At 37.2% G+C, this 13,586-nt stretch overlaps 1 protein-coding gene across 8 annotated transcripts in view; it reads left to right on the forward strand.

The window, feature by feature from the left end:
* The window catches only part of FBXW11 (F-box and WD repeat domain containing 11), a 132,982-nt gene that overhangs the window by 5,609 nt on the left and 113,787 nt on the right, over window positions 1-13,586 (forward strand). For 2 of the 8 annotated variants that reach the window (XM_081234054.1, XM_081234055.1), the window contains exon 1: window positions 3,317-3,444. The exons of 5 other annotated variants lie outside the window; for them this stretch is intronic. The gene's annotated coding sequence lies outside the window, so the exon portion shown is untranslated. Of the gene's footprint in view, window positions 1-3,281; window positions 3,445-13,586 lie in introns of those variants that run through there. One more of the 8 variants, XM_081234052.1, reaches the window with a different exon arrangement.

Raw genomic sequence — 13,586 nt, forward strand, 5'->3', positions numbered from 1 at the left:
TTGCGTGATTTAGCATAAAAGGCATGGACTCTAGAGTGAAACACCTGAGTTTGTATCTTAGCTGTCACTTGCTGGCTGTGTGACCTTAAGAAAGTTAACGTTTCTCTGGTATGATTTCATTATGTGTAAAAATAAGAAAATGTAGGTATTGTTCCGAGTGCTGGGAGGATTATGAGAGATGCATGTGAAAGGACCTTGCAAAGGCTTGTCTCTCAGCAACTACCTGCCAAGCTAACTCTCCCCACAAGTACAGGGACCATATTTTGTAAAGCACAGTCAAGACAGATGATGTGAGGAAGGTTTTAATTTTCCCCCCTGATTTGTGTGTGTATTTAATTGTGAAGCTTTACAGAGGCCTAAAATTCAGTTGCTTTTAGCCATGCATTTAACGAGGCATCTTTGGGGGAGATGATGAAATCACACAGAATCAGTACTGTCTTGGAAATCTGGGAAGTACTGTTGCAACTACTAAGAACTACCAATTAGCCATAATTAGACTTGTACTCTGTCTGTGGAGATAACCCACTTAACCCTGTTTTAGGTATCCTGGTAGAAAGAGACTGGTAATTGTTCATATTAACATTGAGCATTGTGATTTATGTTTAATCAATTTAGTTTAGACAAAGGAAATTAGGATTTTCAAATGCTCATTCTTGTTTTAGCAAAGCTGGTGATTTTGACCTTTAACAGAATAAGTGGTGACTATCCTACAAGAGTTCCTCCTGAGTTGTATTGTTGTTCATTGAATTAGTTGAGAAAAGGGGAAAAACCTGTTGGTCAAGAAAGTGCTTGTTAGCCTCTGTTCAGTTTCTGCTGATCGCGATTGCCTAACAGGAAGCTTGTCTTTGTAGGCAAATGAGAGACCAGCCAGGAAGACCTGACAGCCCAGTAGGGTATCTCTAACCTGGATCTTATTATTGTTTTAACAAAATTCAAAGATTGCAGAGTCCAGTGATGTCAGCACGAAACATTTTTTTAGGAAATTCCCTCTCAGGGTTAGTCAACAATGAAGACCTTCAGAGAATGGAAAGCAGTGAAGTAGAAACTGTTGGACATTTACATGTAAATTGAAAAAGATTTCTGAGTAGAGATGGGCAAATACCTAAGTACAATGAATATAGGAAACCATTCTCTAGTAGCAAACCTCTGATCCACAGGAGAAAAAGAAAAATTAAGTGAGAGCTCTGCTGTTAAGAAAAAGGAACCTGAGTATTTTTTTTTTTTGAGAGTTAAATTCAGAACACTTAACCAGTTTTGGGAACTAATAATAAAATATGTTTTGGTTCTGTGAAATGATTGCTTAGGAGACTCAGAGAGAAAGGGGCAGGGGACAGGAAGAAGTCAGTCCTTACATTCCTGGTCTGGCATCTATTAATCTTTGTTTTTCTAGCATAAGGCCTGCCACCAATTAGGCATTCAGTAAATGTTTATTTGAAGGGAAGGGGGGAAAATTAACTCACTAATACAAGAAAAAGCCCTGACAACGCAAGAGGTTCAGAAATGAGTCCGTTAGTCAAATTGTTGTGGCTGTGTTTTGCTATAATTGTTCGGCATTTTGGTTATAGCAGTGAGTTATACTTTGAAAAGCAGAGTATATTGCTCTAGCAGTTAACTACTAGCCCACTAGCAGCTTTTGTCAAAATTGTGTTTTTAGTTTATTCTTAGGCTCTAGAGTAATGAGAAGAGCTTGAGCAATTATTCTTTGCTTGTGATTTTACTCATATAATGCCTTTAAGTTGAGGGTATTAAGATATTTCCGCCCGTTTGTTATGAAGAGGTTAATCTTAGACTTGTACTTCAGTCAGTCACCTCAGTTGCTTTGCCTGTAACATGAAAAATCAGAACATCTTTAGTCCTTGCCTGTGGACTATTTATTGATCTTGGAATTTAAAAATTCCTTGGTTTCAACTGGGTTTGGGATTCTTTGTCACAGACACATCTTTGCTGCTAAACACAAAGTCTACTTGGGCAACATTATAATGTGTTTTGTTATAAAATTAATATTGTGGGCCTTAGAATTGCATGGCTTTTTGTTACCGAAATGCTTTTAAGCGGCTGGATCAGGGGAGTTAGCCCTTTCAGGATGGCTCAACAAGTTCAGTTGTATTTTAGTTCAGCTAGGCTGAAATACTTAACTCTTCTGTATTTTTGTGGTTCTCCCTTCTGACGTCAGTTAGCTTAAAGCTTGGTTTCTTCTGCCCCAGGAATCATGGTCTTTCTGATCCATGGACTGTGGACTTGGCAGTCCACAGTCTTCTGTGAAAGGGCATGGGCTCTACCACCTAGTAGATGTGGGACTGTGGGCAAGTTATTTCTTCTCATATTTTTTGAGAATTAAATATGAGTAATGAATGTAAAAGGCCTGGCCCATTAGTAACCCTTCAATAAAGGTAGGTATTATAATTACTGTGGAACATTTTAGCAGTAGTGTGACAGTTGAGGAAGTGGCAAATTTATGTGCAAGCAGCTTCACAGTCTTTGGATTTTTAAGTTTTTATCTATGTCATCCTGTTGAATGTCTTTTTCTCTCTCCCTTGTAGTTTGTTTAGAGTTTAGAGTCGAATGGAAGAGTTGGTGTGGTAATAAAAGAATGTTGATATAATGTAGAGTGGGCTTATGTATTTAAAGGTGTTATCTAGTAAATTGTTTATTAGTGTTCTTTATTATTTTCCCTAATTTACCCAGTGACTGGCCATTGTGGGGGATTGGCCTTTATTGAGTCAGAAGTCTACTCTTAAAGTTATGTCACATGTCTTTAAATGTCCTGTATTTCAGCTGAGGGTGGAAGATTTGAGAGATGGGAAGATTTGATTTCTTATATGTGGCAAACCAAAAGATTTCTTGTTAGGTGCTTAAATAAATATTTTGATTGGGAGACATTTGAGCCCTCCTATATTAACTTTGGCTGACAAAGTTTCTGTAATAGTAGAGGAGCTGTCTTAGAATATGGATAAAGTTCATTGTAGCTGAATGATCTGGGACAATTTGCGTGCATAATAGAAGAAATTTTTATCATGCATTTGGAAATTGCATGATATTTATCATGAACAAATAATAGTATTAGGGATGTTTCCTTCTTTGTTATGTAGAATTTCTTGTCCTCTCAACACAGAGATGAGCAGTGCTACTGCAGACCTTTTATACCAAATAGCTGACTCAGGGGTTGTAACTCTTTTCTGTGCTTCCGATCCACCACTCCATTGACCCTTCCATTTCTTGGTGGCTATCCTTTGCCGCTGGTGCCATGGTGGGTGTATGGATTGCTTTCTGTCTTTCAACAGTTGCCGAAGTGCATGTTTGGGATTTTGTTGAAGAAAGCTGGATACAGTAAGCGGACAGAATCTTGGAAGCTGCTTGACTGCTGTCTTTTCTCAGACTAGTCTGAAAGGGAAATACCCCCATTCATTCTGGATTGGTGGATCTGAAGTACAAAATATTGTCCAGGTAAGCAATTACCCTGTATTGTTTTGTTATGTAGAACTCAACTCACTGAGAGAAACTTAAAATTTCTTTACTTTTTTCCATTATAATAGAGAAAGAAGAAATGTTAGACATTTATTCATAGTGTTCATGTTTGGGTGTGGTTTAGTGACGGTATTTGCTAGTAAAAGCTTTGTTTCAGTGTAAGAAATGCAGTTATTTTTATTAAATAGGCCCAAAAGTTTTGTAGTCATAGCCTAACAGGGAATACAGTACAGTAAACAAGGAACATTTGTTTGAGGAATAGGTTATAAAATATGGAAAGCAAATGACAATTTTGTGGCATTACCTCATGATTTATAGTTACTACCTGGTCAGAATAATTTTAGTTATTAGTAGTTACCATGTAACTACTTTAATAAGTAGTTATTTAATAACTAGTTACCATGTAACTACTTTACATGGTAACTACTAATTTTAGTTATTAGTAGTTACCATGTAAAGTAGTGGTCTTTTATTCTTAGGACTCCTGGAGGGTCTTCTCAGGACGATTTACTAACTGTAACTGCTGTTTCCTGGGCATCTACTAAGTGCCAGGCGCTATTGTAAGCTCTTTACACATATTTCTTATTTAGTGGGCACCTGCTTTACATGTATATTACAGATTGTAAAATGAAGCTCATGAGCATTAAGTACAATTTGCCCAGGGTCATACAGCTAGTACATGGCAGGGCCAAGCTTAAGCTTGAGCCTGTGTGTCTCCAGAGCTCTGGCTCTTTCCATCTGACTACATTTGCTGAAGTTTGTACTTCAACTTCAGGATTTTCATATTGTCTATATACTGTTAGAGTAAGATGTGGTTTTCTACAGTGGGTTTCCACTTGGAGAACACATGATGGATCGTTGTTTGGCATGGTATCTTAATTGTATCTGGTGCTCTCCCTTCTTAATGAAAAGATTAGAAGATCTTTAGTCAGTTCACCAAGTGAACCTAAAGGTAACTTAGGAAGTATAAGAGAGGCTATACATTTGCATGTCAAAATGTGTTTTATACAGGGAAGTATCATTTGGTCTAGTGAACTCAAACCTGTATCTTCTCAGTTCCTCCTTACTTTTTATTGGTTATTTAAATAGCTCAGTAGCTTATTATGTAGACTTCTTCTTCTTCTTTTAACAGTGACATTCTTAGCATTTTTAAAAAATATTTATTTATTTGGCTGCGCCGGGTCTTAGTTGTGGCACGCGTGATCTTCATTGCAGTACGCGGGCTCTTTAGTTGCGGCATGTGGGCTCTTCTAGTTGCAGCATGTGGGATCTAGTTCCCTGACCAGGGATCGAACTTGGGCCCCCTGCTTGGGAGCATGGAGTCTTAACCACTGGACCACCAGGGAAGTCCCTATGTAGACTTCTTTTGATCTGTGGTTTATCAGCCTTACAAGTAAGACATTGTCAGGCAACTCATGACTTTTTCTGGTATTTAATCACTCCAGATTACCCATTTCCTTCACCCTTAAAAATAAAAACAACTTTTTTATCATAGGCTGATACTCTGGCTTTGTGATCCATGTTTTATTTTTTATATTTGTTAGTATTTCTTCTAGTTGAGCATTTTTCACGCTTGTCACGAGAAGAGCTCTCAGGGTGGTGGCAGTAGGAAAAGTAGTAGTAGTTTACACTTAATGGGCAGTTACTCTGTATTGAGCACAATTCTGAACACTCTACATGTATAATCTCATTTTCATAGCGACCCAATGAGGTAGGTACCCTTATTTCCACTTTAGTTATGAGGAAGCTGAAGGATAGAGTAGTTAAGGAACATGTTCAAGATCACACATCTAGTAAGAGACAAAGATGAGATATGAATCTAGGCAGTTTCGTTTCAGAGAATGTGCTTCTAATGTCTGGGCCTCAAGTTTAAAGTAACATCCAGTGATAAAAAGAGGGGCAGAAATCTTGAAGACTAAAACTGTATTCTGATTTCAAGAAATCATTGCAAAGGGAAAGGAAACAATTGTTGCGGAGTATCTATTTCGTACCTTCTGTAGAAAATAGTCTAGATCTCAGATTCTGTGTTAGCCATCCAAGACTATCTCAGCCTGTTTCCCCCGAGAGGACTCACAGTAGGGTTAGTTTAAGGTTGTCTTCCAGAACAGTGCCGTCCAGTTAGAACTTTCTGGATAATGGAAATGTTCATTATCTGTGCTGTTCAATATGGTAGCCATTAGCCACTTGTGGCTATTTTGAAATGTGGCTCTGTTAACTGAAGAACTGAATTTTAAATTTTAATTAATTTTAATAGCCACAAATACAGTTATAGAATTTATCTTCATCCTAAGTCTGGTCTTGGATTTAACACCCTTAGAAATCTGATCTTGTCAGCATGCTGAAAGCCAGCACCTTATCCCACGGTTAGACTTAAATTCATTAACCAGCTGTGCAAGACTGATGTGTAAAGCCAGAATTCCAGTTTATTAATTTATAATGGTATGTGCTTGTTGGCATGATTAATATAAACTTTTCTGATAGGTAGACTTCCTTACTAGATCCTACTTAACATGCCAGTTTAAGTTTTTCAAATGAGAAGAGATATTTAGAGGGACCTGAAGACTCAAGCCAAATGACCGAAATATTCTTGTCCAGTGGGTAGACTACCTACCAGGTCAGATCATAGTCATGTGGTTTCGTTAGCATGGACTTGACCAGGGAAGTGACATTTGCTGGCCTGGGACTGAGACAACCTCATTCAGCTTTTACTTTAGGGATGGATGGTTTTTCTGTCTTCCTTCAGCTTCTCTGCTTGTTTTTACTTCCCAAATCCTTTTCTGATTATGGCATTCATTTTAAGCATGTTAATATTTACATTCAGCTTGAACGCACTCGTGTTTTTTAGGTCTGGGAAACTCCTGTTTTCCTTAAGGCACCTTTATCACTGTTAGGATCCATTTCGTGCTCATTTTTGACTCTTAAGAAGGCAGTTGAATTTTCCTTGCTTCCCTGAGGCCTCTTTCTACTGAAATACACTTAATAGCTTATTTAATTTGGTCATATAGTGTGGGGTAGAATAGGAATATACTCATAAAAAATATGCCTGGTAATACATTCTCTTTGCATTATGTCATGTTATTAAATGAGCTTGTGTTTAGCTTACTATATCATTACTTTGGGACTTGTTCTTGATCCTTCTGTTCTTAAAATAGAAAGAGTGATGTAACCAAATTTGCATTTTAAGAAGTTAACTTTTCAGGTGTCTGTAAGGTGGATTGAAGAGACTCAAGGCAGGGAGACCAGTTAGTTCAAGTGAGCAATGATGAAGGCAAACCAAAGCATTGACAGTGGGCATGGTGGAGATGGGGTGGGCTTAAAAGAGATGTAGGTGGCAGGACCTACCAAACTTGGGGATTGGTTATAGTAGAAAGAGATGGATGGAATATAGTATAAATTTTAGATTTTTGCCTTGGGCGCCAGGATGGTTGTTTGTTCTCTCTTCCAAGATAGGGAATACTAGACCGGGGGGAGTGGAGGGAGGAGAAAGAATGAGTTCAGTTTGTAGTGAATTTGAGTAGCCTATGGGTGAATCCTCTAAAAGGAGAAGTATCTAGTAGGAATACTGATCTGGCGCTCACCAGAGAGAGCAGGGATAGAAAGATTTGGAAGTTTTTATTTAGCTTCAGTGGTAGCTAACTTTACTTATTGGAGTTAGAAGATAACTCGGAGTAAAGATTGAAGCATCTATATATGTATGGAAATGCTAATATAAAGGAATGGGCTGCAGCTCAGATTATGAGATCATATGTGATGTCGCTCAAGAGGTGTTATTCCTCTGTCCTTCTCAGATTGAGCTGGGGATTGTTGCAGCCTGTTCCCAATCAGCAAATTAGTCCATTATATTTGGATTGTGATTTTTTTTCTACTGTAGTGGTTTGTTTAATTAATAGAGGTACAGTTTTTGAAATGTATTTTAGAAAGCACCATGTTGTCCCTACACATCTTACGTACGTTTATCAAATTCATTTCTTTACATCTGGTGACAAAAGCAAGGGAAAACTAACCTAAACAGTGAACATTCTGGACCAAATGTGACATGGGGAATGGAAATTTGCTCTCCTCTCAGCCTGTCTCAATTCCTGAGTGCTTCTCATCTAGCTGTGATGAGTGTGATTATGGTATTTTAAAGAAACATTTTTAACATCACAACACGAGGCCGAAGTACAAGCCAGCTATTTAATCTACTAGTCAGTTGAAGAAACAGCAAACTGTTCAAGTGCTGGTACGAAAATTAGCTGTGTAGGAATTATTGAGATGGTGTGTTGGTCCAGTGTGGCATATATTTAAGAGATTTTTAAGGCAGATTTTTACTATATGCTGTTTTCTACTTATGTACTGACTTCAGACCCTAATTCCCAGGTGTGCTATATAACTCCACTGTAATTAGGTTTTAGTAATGAAAGCATGGAGATGTGAAGACTTCATTACAACTAAAGTCAATCAATACTTAACAAAAAACTTTTCTGAATACATTATATATGTCTGTGGTACAAAATTCATAAGGTGCAAAAAGGAGTACACAGTAAGGAAAAAAAAGTCTCACTTCTCTTTAGCTCCAGCTACTCAACCACATTCTTGTGTAGCTTTCATATATATGTGTGTGTGTGCTATACACATTATTCTGCACTTTGATTTTTTTTAATGTAAAATATGACATGGTCATCTTTCATATCAGCTTCCAAAGAACTCATGTTTTTTGCAGAGATAATTTAAAAGATGCATGCTGATTTATTATATGTGCTATAATTTGTGAAACCAGTCTGGGCTGTTAGAGATAGAGGCTACTTCCAGTCTTTTGCTGTTACACATAATGCTGTAAAAAATAACTTGACGTGTATGTCATTTCACATGTGGAGGAGTATATCTTCAGGACAGATTCCTGGGAGTGTCACTGGATAGGTGCTTTAAAAAGTCTGATAGACATTGCCACGTTGTCCTCCAGTCACATGGCAACAATTTACACTCTCGCAGGCTTTGCTTGAGAGTACTCTTATTTCCTGACACTCTCAAGGTTTTACATTGGTTTTAAGCTGGTTGCTCTTAAAGTTGTTCTGTCTTTTCCCCCATAACTTTTTATTATGAAGAATTTCATATATATAAGAGTTGGGGAAAAAAGCAGTACAACAAACACCTGTATACTCTCTCCACCTAGACTCAACAGTTATTAACATTTTGCCATATTTGGATCTTTTCTCTGCTCCCCCCCTTGGTCGTCCCTTCCCTCCCTTCTTCCCCGCTTCTTCCTCTATCCCTCTCCTTCCCTTTCTGTCCTTCCCTCCCCAAATAAGTACCCTTTTTTGTTGTTAAACAATTTGAAAGTAAGTTGCAAACATGATACCCCATCCTCTAAACATTTCAGCATGTATCTCTTAAGATAGTCTCTCTCTAAAAGTGAGCGTGCATACACACACACACACCATGTATATAGTATACATCTCCATATATAACCAAATATTAAATATAGTCATATGTATTTTATACGTATATAAAGTCACAATACTATTTTTATATCTAAGAAAATGAAAGTAATTCCATAATATAGTAACAAATATTCAGTTCAATTTAAATTTTCCCAGTTGACCCAAGAATGTCTTTTCTAGTACCCCCTCTTTAAAAAACAAAAACCAAGTTCCAAATAAAACACACCTTTTGTATTTGGTTGTAGATGTCTTTTTAATTTCTTTTTGTTTTAACTGTCCCTCTGCCCTTTTCCCTCTCCTGGAATTGATTTTTTTTTTTTTTTTTTTAAGAGTCCAGCTCAGTTAGTTGTCCTGTAGGGTGTGCAGCATTCTTCACTTGTGTGAATATTTCTTCATGGTGTTATTTAACTCGTTTCTCTAGCTCCTATACTTGCTGTAAACTGGAAGTTATGTGAGAGGCTTGATTGCAGCCCATTTAACAGCCCATTAACCTATGCTTCATCATAGGTGAAGTGTACTTTGCATTGAGTCATGTCGGGAGGCACTTAATGACAGGTTATCCCATTATGAGCTATGCTAAATTTGATCCCTTGACTAAGTTGGCAGCAGCCAGATCTCTCCATTAAGGTACAGTTTTATCCTCTATTATTACAAAGGGCTATGGGGTAATATTTTGGCACCTTGTAAGTATCCTGTTCTATTACAGCCTTTCACCCAGTGGTTTTAGCATCCTGAGCCTGAAATCAGTTATTACAATGTAAGTTACCGAATTGTGGTTTTCTGTCATTTCGTCTATATTTGTAAGCTAGCATTCACAGAGGCCATCTCGTTTCTCCTCCTTCCTTTTGTATATCACGGTACTCTCATGGATTTTATTTATTCACTCTGTTAACAGTCAATTACAATCTTTATTGATGTTCAGATTTGGCTAATGAGAGCCCCTTCAAGATAGCTCCTGCTTCCTTTGTAACAGGAGCCCATCAGTTTTGGTGTGTTTCTTGGTTTTCTACTTTTCCCTGCATATCAGGAATCAACCATTTTTCCAAGAAGCTCTGGTTCCTTTTAGTGGGGAATGGTGTTTAGAAACAAAATCAATACTGTTGGGTTGTTGTTGCTTCTAGACCTTTTCAGTGGACAGACCTAAGAAGTATATTTAAAATGAACCATGTGTTCATGTTAGTTCTGATTCAAACTTAATATTACAGGGATATTTTTCTGAACCTGTTAGCCTTTTGATTTTCAAAATCTAAGGGATCATACTGTGTAATGGCCGTCTATTTGAGGTACTAATTGTTATGCAAATAGGCAGATAAATAGCTTTATTCATTTGTAATTGAACAGGTACTGTTTGGTAATGTGGGGAATACAGAACAGAATCAGATGTGTACCTTGCTTCCAGAATCTTACAGTCTTTTACGTAAAAAAGTAGTTTAATGTGAGAACTGCTAAGGATCATGAGAGGTGGACATACGTTGTGTGGGAGCTAGAAAAGGAAGGAAATCTCATAAAGGAAATTTTTAAAAAGTTACCCTTTGGGACTTGAGCAAAAATTAGACATGGATGTGGATGTGTTGGGGCAGAGGAGGGATATCATAGCAAAGGTAACCAAATGAACAGTAGCTGGGAGGCAGTGGTGTGTATTGTCTGTTGGGAGTAAGTAGTTCTGTGGATTGTTGGAGTGTAGTTTGTGTGAAGGGATTGAGGTAGATAAATTTGTAAAGAGATTATAACCAAATCTTGGGTCATCCTTTAGGTCATAAGTTACAGACAAGTAGCCTGTAGATAGAGATCCACAGATGTATTTTATTTGATCTGCATAGATTTTTAAAAATTAGACATTTCATATCAAAACACTCTGAAAACTGGAGCTGAGTAGTGGCTGCCTTTTTGAGTCAAGTCTTGTACTTTCCTGGTCACCATAGCTCCTGTAAGGCCTTCTTTACTTTTGAGCTTGACATCCCTGCAGGAGAGGAAGGGTGAGGGTAGCGGGTGTGGTTTGAGGTGAGAGATGATTTGAAAGTTTGAGCAAAATCTGTGCTTTAGAAAGATCACTCTGGCAGTCAGTTTGGAGGATGCAGTGGAGCAGGGAGACCAATTAATAGACTGTTGTAATGTTCCAGGGAAGAAGTCACAAGATAGTAACAGATGGTGTGGAAGAGGAGGAGATGAGACATTTTAAATGTAGAATGGGTAGATTGTATTGATAGATATGAGTATGTATGTGTATGTATTGAAGAGAATGTAAATCAGACTCTCTTCAAACATGAAGTCCTGTCTCTAAAAAGCTTTGTATTCATAAATCAGTTATGAATTAACTGATTGTGAATGCATTAATTACAGTTTCTGGAACTTAACCACATATTTTTTAATCTGTTGGTTAATTTTGGAAGACAGCAGTAATAGTTTCATGCGTTGTCACTGTGTTTAGTTTTGCAATATGCAAATAACATGCTTCAACAAAGTCTAACTCTGACATGGCTTTATTTCTGAAAGTTGTTTATAAAGTGAATATTTATATTATGATTTTAAAAGTCACTTTCCTTATAATTGTGGAGCTAAACTTTCAAGCAAAAATATTAGCAATGCTGGTACTTATTTTCAGAATGTTGGCTGCCTGTATTTAATTTTCCCCACAATCTCTGCAAGAACTTAATCAAAAGGATAGTGAATCAACAAGGGACTGTACTGTAGACTTGAAATTACACCTTTATTAAAACCATATATACTGTTAATAATAATAATAAGTATTTTGGACATCTTCCCTGTCTGGTTAGGGCATGACTTTATCCAGTCCCATTACTCCAGATATTTAGTAGCACCACCAGCTCAGATAATCTGAGGGAGGTGGACATGAAGAACATGTAAATGAGTAGACTGGGAATGAGAGTGACTCACACTGACAGAGGCCACACCTGGATACTGTGTAAAAAGCATCCAGCTTCAAGGGATGAACAAAGATAGATTAAAGGGCATTTGCATATATTTTTTTAATTGCTTCTAACTTACATACAGTATAGAACACAAATATTAAGTGTACAGCTTAATGATTTTTTTTTACATATGTGTATACTACACTGTGTAACTACTACCCAAATCAAGATAGAAAACATGCTAGAGCCACTTGAGGGCTCTTTTGTCTGTGCCTCACCCGGTCAATAGACCCTCCCAAAGGTCTATTCTGGCCTCTTTTTTTTTGGCCTCTTTTATTATAGGTTAGTTATGGCTGTTTTTGGATTTTATATAAATGGAGTTATACAGCATATATATGTACTTTTGTATTCCCCCATTACTGTACTCCCCCATTACTGTATCCGTGAAATTCATCCATTTTGTTGTGTATAACAGTATTTTTCCCTCCGTGCATTATTCCATTGTATATATAGTCCATGATTCATTTCTTTTACTGTTGATAAATTAGTTGGTTTGTTTCCAATTTTTGGCTGTTATTATGAATAACACTTCTAAGGTGGACATAAACACTTAGTTCTCTCAGTTATAAAAACCCCAGAGCTTAATTAATTAATTAATTAATTAAAAAAAAAAAAACCCAGAGTGGAATTACTGGGTCAGAGGATAGACATATGTTTAGTTTCAGTAGATTCTGCTAAACTGTTTTCCAAGCACTTGTGACAATTTAGTCACCTACCTGTAATGTGGAGAGTTCCAGTTATCTCTTGGCTTTGCCAGTCTTTTTCATTTTAGCCATTCTGATGAGTGTGTACTGGTATCTATATTGTAGTTTTGTTTTTTTTTTTTGTTTAATCAGCTTATTGATGTATAGCTTACATGCAATAAAATGTACTCATTTCAAGTATACTGTTTGAGTTTTGAAAACTATATATACTCATGTAACCACTACCACAATCAAGATATAGAACATTTCTACCAAAAAAAAGCTCCCCTCATTACCCTTTGGAGTCCCCTCAACATCATCCTCGGCCTCAGGTAACTTGCTTTCTGTTACTGTAGATCAGTTGTGCGTGTTCTAGAATTTCATATAGATGGGATGGGTACAGCATGCGTATACTGCATGTACTCTTACTATGTTTGGCTTATTTTGCCTAGCATGTTTTTGAGAGTCATTCTTGTATCAGTTGTTTGTGCCTTTCCATCGCTTAGCAGTGTTACATTATACGAGTATACACAGTTTTGCTTATCCATTCGCCAGCTGATGAATATCTGGGTTGTTTCCAGTGTTTGGCTATTATGAATAAAGCTTGCGTGAACATGTGTGTTCAAGGTTTAGTCTGGACATTTCTTTTCTCTTGTGTATACCTAGGAGTGGAATTGCTGGGGTCGAGTGTAGATGTATGTTTAGTTTTTCAAGAAACTGCCAGATCTTTTCACAAAGTGGCTGTGCATTCTTAGAGTTCCTCTGACAGTGTGTGAGAATTCCAGTTGCTCTGCATCCTCATCAGCACTTGACATGGTCATTCAGGTTTAGCCATTCTAATAGTTGTGAAATAGTATCTCATTGTGGTTTTATTTTACATTTCCCTAGCGACTAATGATGTTGAGCATTTTTTTCTTGTGCCCGTTGACCATTTAGCTATCTTGTTTAGAGAAATGCTTATTCAAATCTTTTGACCCTTTAAAAAAATTGAGTTGTCTTTTTTCTTACTGATTTGTGGGGGTTCTTTATTATAGTCTGGAAACGAGTTCTTTGTCAGACATACATATTGCAGACACCGCCTGTTCTGT

The sequence above is a fragment of the Mesoplodon bidens genome (genome assembly GCF_964165515.1).
Source record: "Mesoplodon bidens genome assembly, chromosome: 4".
In the NCBI taxonomy this organism is placed as follows: Eukaryota; Metazoa; Chordata; class Mammalia; order Artiodactyla; family Ziphiidae; genus Mesoplodon; species Mesoplodon bidens.